Source organism: Macrobrachium rosenbergii, chromosome 4 (genome assembly GCF_040412425.1).
Source record: "Macrobrachium rosenbergii isolate ZJJX-2024 chromosome 4, ASM4041242v1, whole genome shotgun sequence".
In the NCBI taxonomy this organism is placed as follows: domain Eukaryota; kingdom Metazoa; phylum Arthropoda; class Malacostraca; order Decapoda; family Palaemonidae; genus Macrobrachium; species Macrobrachium rosenbergii.
The window spans coordinates 37674099-37689098 of record NC_089744.1 but is presented as its reverse complement, the minus strand read 5'-3'; the positions used below and the strand labels follow the sequence as shown (position 1 = coordinate 37689098).

Below are 15000 nucleotides of genomic sequence, written 5' to 3'. Positions count from 1 at the left end.
CGTCCAAACTTTCATCCCGTTAGCATCATAAACAAAAAATTTCAGTATTCGCAAGGCATTCCTTTTTTTAAATGGCTATTTTCATCAAATACACAGCCACATACGAATGGACATGTAACAGTGCACATTATGATAAACTCGTGGACTTGTGATGGCGGTTAAGTATACCTTAGTTTAACCAGACCACTGAGCTGATTAACAGCTCTCCTAGGGCTGGCCCGAAGGATTAGACTTATTTTACGTGGCTATGTGCCATTCAAGTTACCCTTCGGGAGGTAATACCTGAGGATGACTTAGCCTAGCTCTCTTGTCTGGGTGCAATAAGAGTGTCTGTGGGTATTTGTTTGCAACATCATCCCATGTGCATTACGAATTTATATGGAATCTACTCACTATGTGAGATTATGCCCAGGGAGAGAAAATAATTGCTCTGTAATTATATATATATATATATATATATATATATATATATATATATATATATATATATATATATATATATATATATATATATATATACCCCAGTGGTTGGTATGTTTGTCCGTATTGTCCCCTAGCATATATAATGGGATTTATACCACTGTTTATCAGTCCTTCGTTAGTGGCTTGGAAATAAAGTCGAAACCGGTCAGGCCCTACATCCAGTTTCTTATTTTTTCACTTGTGGCGATGTGTAATAAACAATTCATGTGTTAATGTCATTATATATATATATATATATATATATATATATATATATATATTATATATATATACTGTACATATAAACATGCTATTAGGGCATACTTCTCACTGAATGCCGATGCCGAAAATGTTGTGGTGCCCCATTTTATTCTCTTATGCCTGCGCCTATTTCTGCCATTCATTCTTGGCCTTCATCAGGGCTACAATAGATCCAGTAGGGAATTATACTCCAATACATACATATACACGCACACATATATGCGCATAGGTATATACATACACACACACACACACACACATATATATATATATATATATATATATATTATATATATATATGTGTGTGTGTGTGTGTGTGTGTGTGTGTGTGTATTTATATTAAATCCAGAATGGAACTACTCATGTATACAGTACCAGTATATATGCACACATATTATATATATATATATATATATATATATATATATATATATATATATATATATATATATATATTTAAAATAGCATTGACTTCTGCTTATCCGATGCCATCTCTCTATAGGGAAAACTAGTGTTTGCAGAAAATGCACATTCGGTTCGCGAGGAATATTGAGCTAATAACCTTGTTTGGAGAAAATGTTCTTAAACTATGCTCGTTGAGGCCACATAAGAATGAGCTGGAAACGAATTAGAAAGATTTTGCGCTTGCACTAGGCTTTAAATAACGATTTTAAACAGCTAGCCAGTCTAAGCAACTGCCAACGATATTCATTTTAGCCAAAATGCCTTTTTTTTTTTTTTTTTTTTTTACAGCACCATTCATAAGTTCACCCGCCGCCGTCTTTTGTCCGTAGAAGTGCTGCCAATACGCGACTGATGTACTCGTCAACTCTTTTTAATATTTAGGCGGCGTGCGTTCTTTGAAGAGACGTTCGCTTGCCAAACGTTTTGTCCTTTTTTTTTCCTGTCCTTTTTTCTCATTTCTTCCTTGAATCGATTTTATGTAAAGAAATGTACTGCGCTTCGCTTGTTTTTTTGTACCGGACAGGCGCTTCGGTAGCAGTGGAAGATGTGGTTATATTTGCATGTGCATTCATTTTCATAGACAGTACACCTAAAATATATACATAAAATATACAAATTTTACTCATGCTCATTTTTGGTCCGGTTTATTATTTTGTCATTTTATTATTGTTGAACGGTATTAAAAGCTGTTATGTTATTGTTATTATTATTATTTCTTTGTCTGATTCGATGACACTTGATAGGTAAGGTACCTTAGGATTCGGTGAATATCGTTCATGATTATTTCGGCATTGGCCTTATTTTGACAAGGTCACAAAGTCATGTAATATTAAAAGTAGTTGAATTTTTTCATTATATCTGAGAGTTTATAATGTTTTGAGGTCTCTAAGTCTTCAGAATATGGCATTGTGAATCAAACGCATTGTTTTAGGCCTTTTTGACCTTAACCAATAGTTCAAGTTCAAAGGTGCATTTAAAAGTCAGCCTTTCATTTTCATCAGACTTTGATGAAAATTGATTGATAGGTAACTTAGGGTTTTGGTGAGTATTTTCTTCAAAATATTTGCCTGATTTTGGTCACATTTAGTTGGTGTGTACCTGTTTGGCTGATGATTAGGTTTTTCATTTTTTACTTTACAGATTTTCAAGGTCACATGTCAGGTATAAAAAAATTTTTCAGCATTATATTTTCTCTTATTTTGAGGTTAAACTACTGGACTTTTCAAGGTCACTGGATGTTGTGTTTTTTTACTTGATTTGTTGGAACACATTAGGTACAGCTGGGTTTGAGGTTTATTTTCCTAGATATTTTCACGTAGACCTATTTTTCAAGGTCACAGCTCAATTGAAGTGTCAAATGAGTTTCTCAGAGCTCGATGAAACTTCTCAGTGTGGTCTGGACGTACTTTTTTCATTATTTCCCCACCAAATATTTTGGTTCTTGACCTATCTTTACAGTCACGGGTCAGTTAAATAGCTAAGGTCAGCGGTTTTCTGTAGATATCAGAAACATGATAACGGAAGGTCCATGAACTTCAGATTCCTTGTCAGTTTTTTACTTATTTCATCATTTGTTTTCATCAGATACTTATTTCATCAAATCTTACTTATTTTGCCATTCGCTTTCATCAGTTTTTACTTATCTCACCATTTTTTTTCATCAGTTACCGATTTCATCAGTTTATACTTATTATTTTTTTCAGTAGTTACTAATTTACCAGTTTTTACTTATATCACTAATTTTTCATCAGTTTTTACTTGTGTAACTATTTTTTTATCAGTTATTTCATCAGTTTATATTGATTTCGCCAACTTTTTTCATCAGTTGAGTACTTCATCAATTTTTACTTATTTCGCTACTTATTTCATCAGTTACTTATTTCAACAGCTTTTACTTATTTCATAGTTTTTTCATTAGTCAGTTATACACCATTCTTTCATCAATTACGTATTTCATAATTTTTTTATTATTTTAGCATTTTTTCATCAGTTACTTATTCCGTGTTTTTACATATTTCACCATTTCTTTCATCAGTTACCTATTTCATCGATTTTTTAAAACTTATTTCAGCAGTTCAGTCATCAGCTTTTACTTATTTCGCAAGTTTCCTCATCGATTGCTTATTTCATCGGTTTCTTCATCAGTTACTTATTTTATCAGGGTCGTCATCGGTTACTTATTTCATTAGTTCTTTCATCAGTTACTTATTTTTACCCTCTCCAGTACACTATCCCTTTGCTCGTAGCTCCTCCAATACTAGGCTGTTATCCTTGTAAGTTACCTTCTACCTTTTATTATTATTCCGACAAACAAAATATGTATTGTGATGTGCGAGTTCAAAAATTCAGACGCCGCACTGACTGCATTCAAGCTCAGTTGCATCATGTTGTGTGGTTTTGTTGTCGAATGGCGGCATCTGTTCGTCAGAATCGATACACTTAAAATGGAGTTATTGTTGTTGTTTTTATGGTTGCTGATGTTACAAGTACTATTAGTGGTATCATCATTGTAGACAACGTTATGTGTTGTTAATATTGATATTTTATTGTTTTTCCTTGGCTTATTTAGCTTAGATGAGTATTTACCAATTAGGCCAACGCCAATAGGTTAATAGATTTTCAGATTGTGTAGTTTTGAATCGATATGTTGATCCTGCAGGCTTTCTTGCCCCCTCTTCTCTCTCTCTCTCTCTCTCTCTCTCTCTCTCTCTCTCTCTCTCTCTCTCTCTCTCTTTCTTTTATATCAAGAACTATTTTGCAGATCTCTGGAAATTATAACGGAATGATTCACAGTGCCAGGACATTATTAACGCATCTTAATGTAACCATAAGCTCACCTATATATTGTGTTCATGCTTTGGGTACTTCAAGGGAACGAAAGTGTCTAAATTAAAGCTACAATTATGTTACTTACGTAGCAATATACTCACTAAATTCACCGAAGTGAGAAGCTTTTGAAACTTTTTAATGAGAAGCAAAAATGTAAATAATTGACCGAGTCGCCGTATTCTAAAACTCCTGCAATGTACAGTTGATTTTGTAGCGTCCCAAATGTCATGACACAGAAATTTCTGTTGCTAATCCAGGTTATGGATTTGATAGTTCAGTCTTATCTAGAGAGGATTAAGTTATTAATCATCAGTTTAATCTTCGTCTTTGAAGTTTGAAACGTCATTTTGTTTCTAAAAGGAGCCTAGCCCTTACGTACAGTAATATAAATACTTGAATCTTGACGAAACGTGGAACTGAATCGTAAGTGGTATACGAAGCTGTACTTAAACTTTGGTAGGTAAACTTTTGGAATCCGCCCACATCCTTCCTCAGCCCTAAAATTTCGTCCGTAAAACAAATTGTAATACTGATCTTGCTTTCTGTTGCCTTATACTTACGTCTAATTACCTTCATTCGAGAACTTTCAAGACTTCATGCAGTTTCTTGACATTTGTAAAGCCACTGAAAAGGTCTGTTGTGAAGCAGTGTTAGTCAAAGCACCCTTTCATATGGTTTCACTCCTTTCTGACTCGAGATCAACAACTTCCTGTTTGATAACTGTCTTTCCTAGATGACACTTTACATTCTGCTCCCTTCCCTAATGCAGCTGGTTTCCTGAGGGATTCCTTCTCCCACCTGATCCCTTTCTCCTTCCCAACAGTTCTCTCTCTCTCTCTCTCTCTCTCTCTCTCTCTCTCTCTCTCTCTCTCTCTCTCTCTCTACAAAGCCCAGACCCACCTGCTTTTTCAACTGAGAATTTGAATTCCAGCCTTCAGTACATTTATACATTTCTATTAGTTTTCTGTAAAATAAAACTACTGTGACGGCTTTGTCTGTCCGTCTGCACTTTTTCTGACCGCCCTCAGATCTTAAAAACTGCCGAGGCTAGAGGGCTCCAAATTGGTATGTTGATCATCAACCCTCCAATCATCAAACATACCAAATTGCAGCCCTGTAGCCGCAGTAGTTTTCATTTTATTTTATTTAAGGTTAAAGTTAGCCATAATCGTACTTGTGGCACCGTTATAGGTACTAACAACACAGGCCACCACCGGACCGTGGCTGAGTTTCATGGGCCGCGGCTAATAGTTTCATGGGTCGTGGCTAAAAGTTCATGGGCCGTGGCTAAAGTTTCATGCAGTATTTTGCGCTGTACAGAAAACTCGATTGCGCCGAAGAAACCTCGACCCATTTTTCACTTGTTTCGACTGTCCTCCGAGGTCTGTTGTCTGTCTAGTTTAATCCTCTGTAAAACCATTAACCTGGGAGTCTTGACTGTGACCTGTTTTTGTTTGTGTTGACAAAACCCTGTTCGTTTGTTGTTTGTTTTCATCAGTTTATCGAGTATTGAATAGCGAATGTTGTAGCAGTGTTACAGACGGAGAATGCAAAGTAGGCTAAATGAGACTTTGGAAAATGGTGTTCATTAACAAGTGATTTGTTATTATTATTATTATTATTATTATTATTATTATTATTATTATTATTATTATTATTATTATTATTATGGCACAGTACACAATAGTAAGGCGTTCGACTCTCCGAGCGGCCAATGAAGAATTAGAGGAATTTATTTCTGGTGATAGAAGAAATTCATTTCTCGGTACAATGTGGTTCGGATTCCACAATAAGCTGTAGGTCACATTGCTAGGTAACCAGTTGGTTCTTAGCCACGTAAAATAAGTCTAATCCTTCGGGCCAGCCCTAGGAGAGCTGTTAACTAGCTCAGTGGTCTGGTTAAACTAAGGTATACTTAAACACAATAGTAAGTTAAAAAGGTTCAAGATATGAAATATATACATTGACCTGATATAACTACAGATAGTTAAAACAATTTCAAAGGGCGTGAGTTCATTCAAGACACATTATTGTAGAAGTGCCACATCGAGTTTCATTCTTGAATATATTTCTTAGGGCCGTATCCCATCTCCTTATTCAGATAATGAATTGTTGGAAGTTCAACAATAATCATATCTCCATTTTCCATCTTGACTTTTCTGAAATGTTTGGGTTTGAACACTTAACTCATCATCAGCTAGAAGTAAACAAGTTTTATTAACAACGTATCAAAATCATACTTTTTATATTAACAATATATCTAAATAAATCATAAATAAATATAAAGACGAAGTTGTAGAAATAATCAGTTCCACAAACCGTTTGAAAAAGCGAAAAAAACAAAATTATGAAAGTAATATATATATATATATATATATATATATATATATATATATATATATATATATATATGTGTGTGTGTGTGTGTGTGTGTGTACAGTGAACGGACAGTTCAATTACTTACAGACATATATATATATATATATATATATATATATATATATATATATATATATATATATATATATATATATAATATTTATATATATATAAAGTACAGTAAACAGGCAGTTCGAATTACTAACAGACAACACTTGGCTATAATGTCCAATAACAGAAATACAGCAGTCCGTAATAGCAATACACAACAGTAAGTTAAAAAGGTTCAAGATATGAATTATACACAGTGACTTGATATAATTGTAGATAGTTAATACAGTTTCAAAGGTAAATTCGTGCCTTCCTTTGTCTAGAACAGGTTTCAGGACTTCACTAAAAGACTCGCTGCAATTCTAATTTCAAACAGATATCTTCCTTTGAACACAACGGAAAATTATTCTCAGTTTAACTAAGTTTAACGGTTGACTGAAGCCAAAAGCTTTTCAAGTTTTCTGTAAAATAAAACTGTTGAGATGGCTATTTGAGAAATAGCACGACCATGGCTAACTTTAACCTTAAATAAAATAAAAACTACTGAGACTAGAGGGCTGCAAATTGGTATGTTGATCATCCACCCTCCAGTTATCAAACTTACCAAATTGCAGCCCTGTAGCCTCAGTAGTTTTTATTTTATTTAAGGTTAAAGTTAGCCATGGTCGTGCGTCTGGCAACGCTATAGAACAGGTCACCACTGGGCCGTGGGTGAAAGTTTCATGGGCCGCGACTCATACAGCATTATACTCTGTACAGAAAACTTGATTGCTCCGAAGAAACTTCGGCGTATTTTTTACTTGTTTTTTTCTTTTCGTAACCTTTCCCGCGTGTTCCGGCAGGGGGGGACCTATTGGCAGATCCTAAATAGTAGTGACTACAAACTGCACATTTAAACATGGGAACTAGTTCAGAACACCACTTAGAGTGGGTCTAATCTACGTGCTGGAAAAAGCTTCTCACCTTGAAATCATTTCAGAATATTGTTCGCACATTACTCTGAAGCACTAGCGGACCCAGAAAAATTTCATTGGGGGGGCACCAATTTTCATATTATACATACACACACACATTATATATATATATATATATATATATATATATATATATATATATATATATATATATATATATATATATATATATATATATATATATATATATATATAATATTTATTTCTATAATAGATTTTTTTATTTTTCCCATTTTTATATTTCTCATTTATGTTATTATTATCTAAATCTTCAATATGACTATTTTGTCATTATTTTTCATGGGGACGCACGTGCCCAGGTGCTCTCCCCCCTGGATCCGCTAGTGCTCTAAAGGAAATGTTGGTCTATTTTCTTTAAGTCTTCATTTTCTTGTACACTTGCTCTCCTTGATAAGACATCTCTAGAGATGTAGTTTCTTTTTCTTTACTATGGTGTTGATGGGTTTTTAGGAAGACGTTAAAAATATTTTTAACTGAACTTCATATATTCTTTTTAAGTAGCCACTATTCAAGAAGAAAGTTCGTGAATATCACATTTCTATATCGAAACCAAAATATGTTTTAGAAATTCTCGATGCTTTATGTAAGAAAGTGGAAAATGCAGAGTCTGAAACGAAAATATGAAAAACTGAAAAAAAAAAACTAAGGCCTTGCCATTTCAGTTTTCTTTCGGTATACTCCGTTGTTGTTATTCTCTTTCCTCTCTAACAATAAGTCTAGGTACGGTTAACTTTTGGTTATCTTCTTCTTCTTTTGTGAAAATTATTTTTGTGAGTGTAAAATCTGATTAATAAAAACTTGTTATGCACGTTCAATTTTCTCGAATACTACTTGGGGGTCATCGACATATCGTCTGTAGATTTTGAAAGATTTTGGAGACTCCTCTCACCGTTTCTTTTTATAATGGCGCAGGTTGCACTTGCCACAGTGGCTAAGTCACGGCAAGATTTTCTTTTTGTTTATCATTATTATTATTATTATTGTTATATCTAAGAATGAATGTGCTCACGTTATTGTTTTGCCTCTCCTGAATAGCTTAATTTGTCAGTTCAGTCGTCGGTTAACTCTTTTTCTCTTTTCTTACCAGACGCCTGGTAATCAAATTAGACTGTTAATTATACATATAATAATATAAAGATATTTATATATATAATATATATACATACCTATACATATATAATATATATTAATTATATATACACTATATATATGTGTATGTATGTATGTCTGTATGTTTGCTTGTGTTAGTGATGGTATTCCATGAGGCACTGGTCTTGATCCTGCTGTGAGTTTCATATCTTGATATTATGAAATTAAGAGAGTAAGTATTAAAGAGGGATGAGTGCTGATCTGTAGACCGCAGACAAGTAAAACAGATGCCTGAAGGCTGGATAGGAAAAGAACATAAAGGAATTGAGGGAAATGATTGGATGAAATTTCTTTTTCTGAAGCATTTGCGATTTAAGTTTGAAAATAAAGAAAATGTAAGTACATAGCAATCATCTACCTAGAGGATTCCTATGTTAGAACAAATAGATACAAAGTAGAAAGTAAAAAGAATGTATGGTAGTTTCTTTAGAGCACACAAAAGCTTACATGATAGAGATGAAGTTCCATTAAGAAGGCATGGGGTGGTGGGGAAGGGGGGCTGGTCTTGTTTGGTATAGAATTATGTTTCCAACAAATGTGTATCGTTTTAGTGGCTGTCTTTTACATAAATACTAGCTTACAAACCCGGCGCTGCCCGGGATAACTCTGAATGAAAAACGATAAGCTCTCTCTCTCTCTCTCTCTCTCTCTCTCTCTCTCTCTCTCTCTCTCTCTCTCTCTCTCTCACTTTTTCCCCTCTTTCTCCTCCCTAACACCCCCTCTACTCTCTCTCTCTCTCTGTCTCTTTCTGTGTGTGTGTGTGTGTGTGTGCGTCACCCCCTTCCCAACCCCCACCTCATTTGGTGTCATTGATGTTTTAACTCCCCCCCCCCACAGTATTCTTTTCCAGGTAATAAGTCATACATATATCGAAATTAGGTATGATAAATTCGTAAAGTTTATTTAGTTACTAAGTTTACGGGCATAACCAACCCCGTTTCAGGGAAGCCCTTCCCACCCCCACCCCCTTTGATGCCCTTTGGTGCTAGTGGTGTCTTACCCCCATAGTGCTGATTTCTAGACAGTAAGTCATATGCATACCAAATTTGGCTGTAATTGCTCAATGCGTTTTAGAATTATGCTGGCACACTTACACTTACACATACATGCATACATACACCCATTTATATATATAGATAGATATACATATACATTATATATATACCTGTATATATATTATATACATACACATTATATATATATATAATATATATATATATATATATATATATATATATATATATATATATATATATATATATATATATATATATATATTCACGGAATGGTGGGGAAGGGGGATGCTCTAGTTTGGTATGGAATTATGTTTCCAACGAATGTGTATCGTTTTTAACTCATATATATATATATATATATATATATATATATATATATATATATATATATATATATATATATATATATGCATGTATAGTTGGGAAGGGGATTAGAGTAGTTTGGTATAAAATTATATATCAACAAATATGTATCGTTTTTGTGGCTGTTTTATTTATTTGTATATATAATATATATATATAATATAAATATATATATATTTATATATATATATATATATATATATATATATGTTATATATTATATATTATATATATATATATATATATATATATATATATATATATATATATATATATATATATATATATATATATATATATATATATATATATATATATATATATATATATATATATATATATATATATATTGTGTGTGTGTGCACGGAATGGTGGAGAAGGTAATGGGTGTTAGAAAGAAAATAGAAAACGGGATGTGAGTGAATGATGGAATGGCGGATGTTTTCCGGTAACTGAGCGTTGATTGATAGTAAAGAGAAGATGCTGAGACTGGTAAAAATCTCTGCAAGTGTTTGCAACAGGAGGAAGTTCAAAGTGAATGTCAGCAAGAGGAAGGATGAAAATAAATGGATGCTAGGAAGTGAAAATGGAAGATTCGTGCAGATGCAAAGTGGTAATTCTTACGATGGATGATGAGAATAATAAAGCGAGGAATGACAGGGTGGTTGAAAAAAAAAAAGCAGTAAGAGCTTTGAAAAATGTACTTTTGAACAGATGACAAGAATCTAGAGAGGCCCAAATTGACATGTATTAAGGATGGTTGAGCCAACTTTTCTTTCTGTAACTTTGAAATAGCGAAAAGATTGGTCAGAGCATTTTGTCTGGATTGGAAATGCCTTTGTAATCAGGACATTTTATGAAGTGCATTTGTACGAATAAGATCAATGCAAATGATGCAGTGCAATTGCATTAAAAAGGGTCAGCATGTTATGGATGAAGCTTCTGTATTAATGCGTGAAATGGCTCTGAAGCTCTGCAAGTTATTTATTTACTCATAAGCTTCATCCTTGAAAGTACGACAGTCACGGCTGCCTTTTTGCATATATATGAATGTCTTCGTATATCAAATGGTTTATGAAAAGAGAAAAGGCTTTTTTGACAGGTTTCATTCATTTAGCTGAAAGATCTTTTAGATGAATACCAGAGTTCATAGGCATAATATACATATATATATATATATATATATATATATATATATATATATATATATATATATATATATATATATATATATATATATATATATATATATATATATATATATATCTAATATACATTATATATGTATATACTATATATGTAATATATATATATATATATATATATATATATATATATATATATATATATATATATATATATATATACATACAGTATATAATAATTTTTTTCTCCTGCTTCTGTTTTTTTTGATGATACAGCTCTTGGAGAATATCTGGGCATTTTTTCCAGTTGTTTTCTAAGCATTTTTTGCTTCGAATAAACCGAATGATGAAATTCATCATTTTCTGAAATGGATGGGAATAATTTTGAAACCAATCTCTGAAATATGAATCGTAAACGCTGATTCTTTATTTTTTTTTAGAAATATTACATTTTTTCATCATATCTTGTCAATATTGTTTGATCAGTAAAACCGAAGTTTGAAAATGATTTACCGAACATTGATTTTGAAATCGTACGGGTAACATCTGAGCGTCAAGTTTTCGTTTCTAATTAATACGTATCAATACTGAGTGCTTCACACTAGGCTGTCACATGCAAGGTATCATACTATGCTCTTTATTTTATCCTTGACCTTAGACTGTGGCTCCGAGCATCATTAAAAAATTGAAGTCTGCTTCAATTTATTGAAAGTTTGATAAACCTGTTCCCTTGCTTGACATATTAACCCTCAGATCCTTCATGACTGACCTTGGCACTGAGCATGAAGCTGTAATATCGTTGCTCTTCACTTTTTGTTCATATATTCTCAACTAACACTTCAATGAAAATCAAATAGGTAGTCTACAGTTCCTCTGATTACCCAAAACCGGTCAAAATCGTCGTCGGTTTGGTAAAAAATAAGACGAAATCGGGGGAAATTCTCTCTCTCTCTCTCTCTCTCTCTCTCTCTCTCTCTCTCTCTCTCTCTCTCTCTCTCTCTCTAACTCCAACTGGAACCAGATCCCTTGGTTAGATAAACGCTCGCAGATGTAAGAAATAGTGCAAAAGTGTCCAAAGCAACTGTGGACGTTCCTTTTTTTCGAGTTTAAGGGCTTCCCTCTGCCGTACAGCTCGACCCCTTTCAAGGTCACAGCAAGTGTCAGTTGAGTTCCTTGCAGCTGCAACAGAGCACATTTGGAGGAAACGAATGCCTTTGATATGTGAAAGACTGACGCCGAGGAAAGATGAGAAAAAATAGATACGACGAAAGATTTCAGTTTCTTTATAGTGAGATGGGAAACTGGATTCATACGTAATAAGGACAGACGAAGTTATAATGAAGTGACAAGTAAAGCAAGAGACATTACAAAAGAGGAAAGAATCGAATTCTTTAGTATGAACTCGGTGAAATATTCAGGTTTATTAAGAGTGAAATTATGAGAATAGATTAAAACGTTTTTGCCTGTATTCGTAAGTGTTAATTAAATAGGCTGTATAGCCATTAATTTTGCAGTAACCTTCATCTGACGTAAATGAGGCTAACGGATATTCTTGCTAAATAATAGAGTGATACTGAATGCATGACTTACGTAATAATGAAAAGAAAAATGACAGGTATTTGGACGAAAAAAAGACTTGTTTTAACACAGTATACGAGTATGTTTCTCACTGAATAACTGAACATGGTTTTATGAGATGTTTAGCTGGAATGATGCAAATAAACGAAGAAAAGTGCTCATAAACTTCGCTTTTAAAGTTTGCTGTGACGTATGGCTTCAATTTTTTTTATATATTCATATGAACTCAAAGGTTTATTATGACTGCCGTTGCGATAATTGCTTGAGCGGGAAAATCAATAGGTATATACCTTTTTTGCGCGTATGTATGTAGTGTGTATTATGTATATGTATATATATATATATATATATATATATATATATATATAATATATATATATATATATATATATATATATATATATATATATATATATATATATATATATATATATATATATATATATATATATATGTGTGTGTGTGTGTGTGTGTGTGTGTGTGTGAGAGAGAGAGAGAGAGAGAGAGAGAGAGAAATTGAAGCTGAATAGTACAGTGAACCTCGTATTTACTCAGCCCTTTTATACTCTTAATATTTCCATTTGAGGATGTTATTTCTTAATCTTTATCATCATCACCACTACCATCATTGCAACTGAGGGCTCAAATTCCTCAGGTGCTCCACCGCAGCAGAGCCTTCCTAAGACCTTGAAGATCAGTATATACAGTATACTTTTAGCATCGGCATCCACAGCCCAGCAACACAAGAGGTGCCATTTAGTTGCCTGGTTGATTGATCCCGACTCTGACCTTTCTGAGTGATTCTGGCCTTGAATAAAGGAGTCTGTTGGAATTCGAGCGGAGTTTCACGAATATTTCTGCAGGAATTGCGTGTATTTTTTTTCTTAATGTTGTATAGGTGGTTTATGTAATTATGTTCGATTTTGTGAAATTTCAAGAGCTTTTTCTGCGTGTTGTCTGTGTATTCTGAGTTTGTATAAATATGATGGTAAGTTCTCGGTGGTGTTATTGAGAGTAATGGCAGATGGAGAACCGGCTAGTAGCAGTTTTTTTTATCTGGAATGTCGTTGATGTAATAATAGTAAATACAGGTTGGTAATGCTATTGAGAGTAATAGCACTATGAAGTCATTGATATAATAATAATAACAATAACAGTGATTAGGAAATGCAATAGAAACTTCACGTTCTTACTTTCACGGACATTTAATCTAAGGGAAAAGCAACTCATTTTCGACAAAATTTTATTTCCACATTATCTGGCATAAGGAAGTTGTTTGACTAAAGCAAACTAAAACTCAATTCGAAGTACAATGGAAGAGGTTTTACAAGCTAGCCCAGAGTGTGTTTCTCGGGAGTTGAAAAGGAGTACTTTCGTTCTCATATCATGTTGCTATTGATATGCAATTTCGAAGCTGTATTTGGCAAGTTTCTTGAAGTTATTCATGATCAGAGTGTAGTCGTGGAGCCAGGTAACTTACAATCAGTCAGTTAAGTAAGATTAAACTCAGGAGAAGGAGAATAATAACGGAGGGCACTCAGCAGGGAACATACGTCAGCCAAGGACGCCTCACTCGGAATAAAAAAATTCTGACTTATAAATACAGGAATATATTAGACTCTTCAGTAAACTTGTAATACGAGAAGGATACTACATTTTAGCTGTCAGCTACCAGGAAATGGGTTCCATGGCAACAGACTGTCTTCACTGGGCTGTAGTCTGTCCCGAATTTTAAATGCTTCGAAATTACTATTAAATCAGCAAAGATTCTTGAAATTCTTTTGACATGTAGTAGATATGAACTGCCAATACACATAAGCACACAAACATACACAGAGACTGGAGTAGAAATATAACCTTTTCCTAACATATAGTTGTGATGTTAGGAAAAGGTTATATTTCTACTCCAGTCTCTGTGTAAGTTTGTGTGCTTATGTGTATTGGCAGTTCATATCTACTACATGTCAAAAGAATTTCAAGAATCATTGCTGATTTAATAGTAATTTCGAAACAATTAAAATTCGGGACAGACTACAGCCCAGTGAAGACAGTCTGTTGCCATGGAAACCATTTCCTGGTAGCTGATTGTATACTACACGTAATACAAATTATCTTTACCGTATTGAATAAAGATTTAACATATTATGCACATGTCAGACGTAGGGTCTTCGGTGCCAGATCATGAACTAAATGACTTTTTATAAAAAAAAGATTAAAGATCTCCATGACCTGAAACCATTATGACTATCTGAGAATCGAGCCTTTTAATGATAGGCCATCACCAGGAAAAGATTGATCGTTTTGTGT

General features: G+C 33.5%; 1 protein-coding gene across 1 annotated transcript in view; it reads left to right on the top strand.

The window, feature by feature from the left end:
- Nucleotides 1-15000, top strand: part of dikar — a 171337-nt gene that overhangs the window by 2681 nt on the left and 153656 nt on the right. The gene's annotated exons all lie outside the window — the stretch shown is intronic.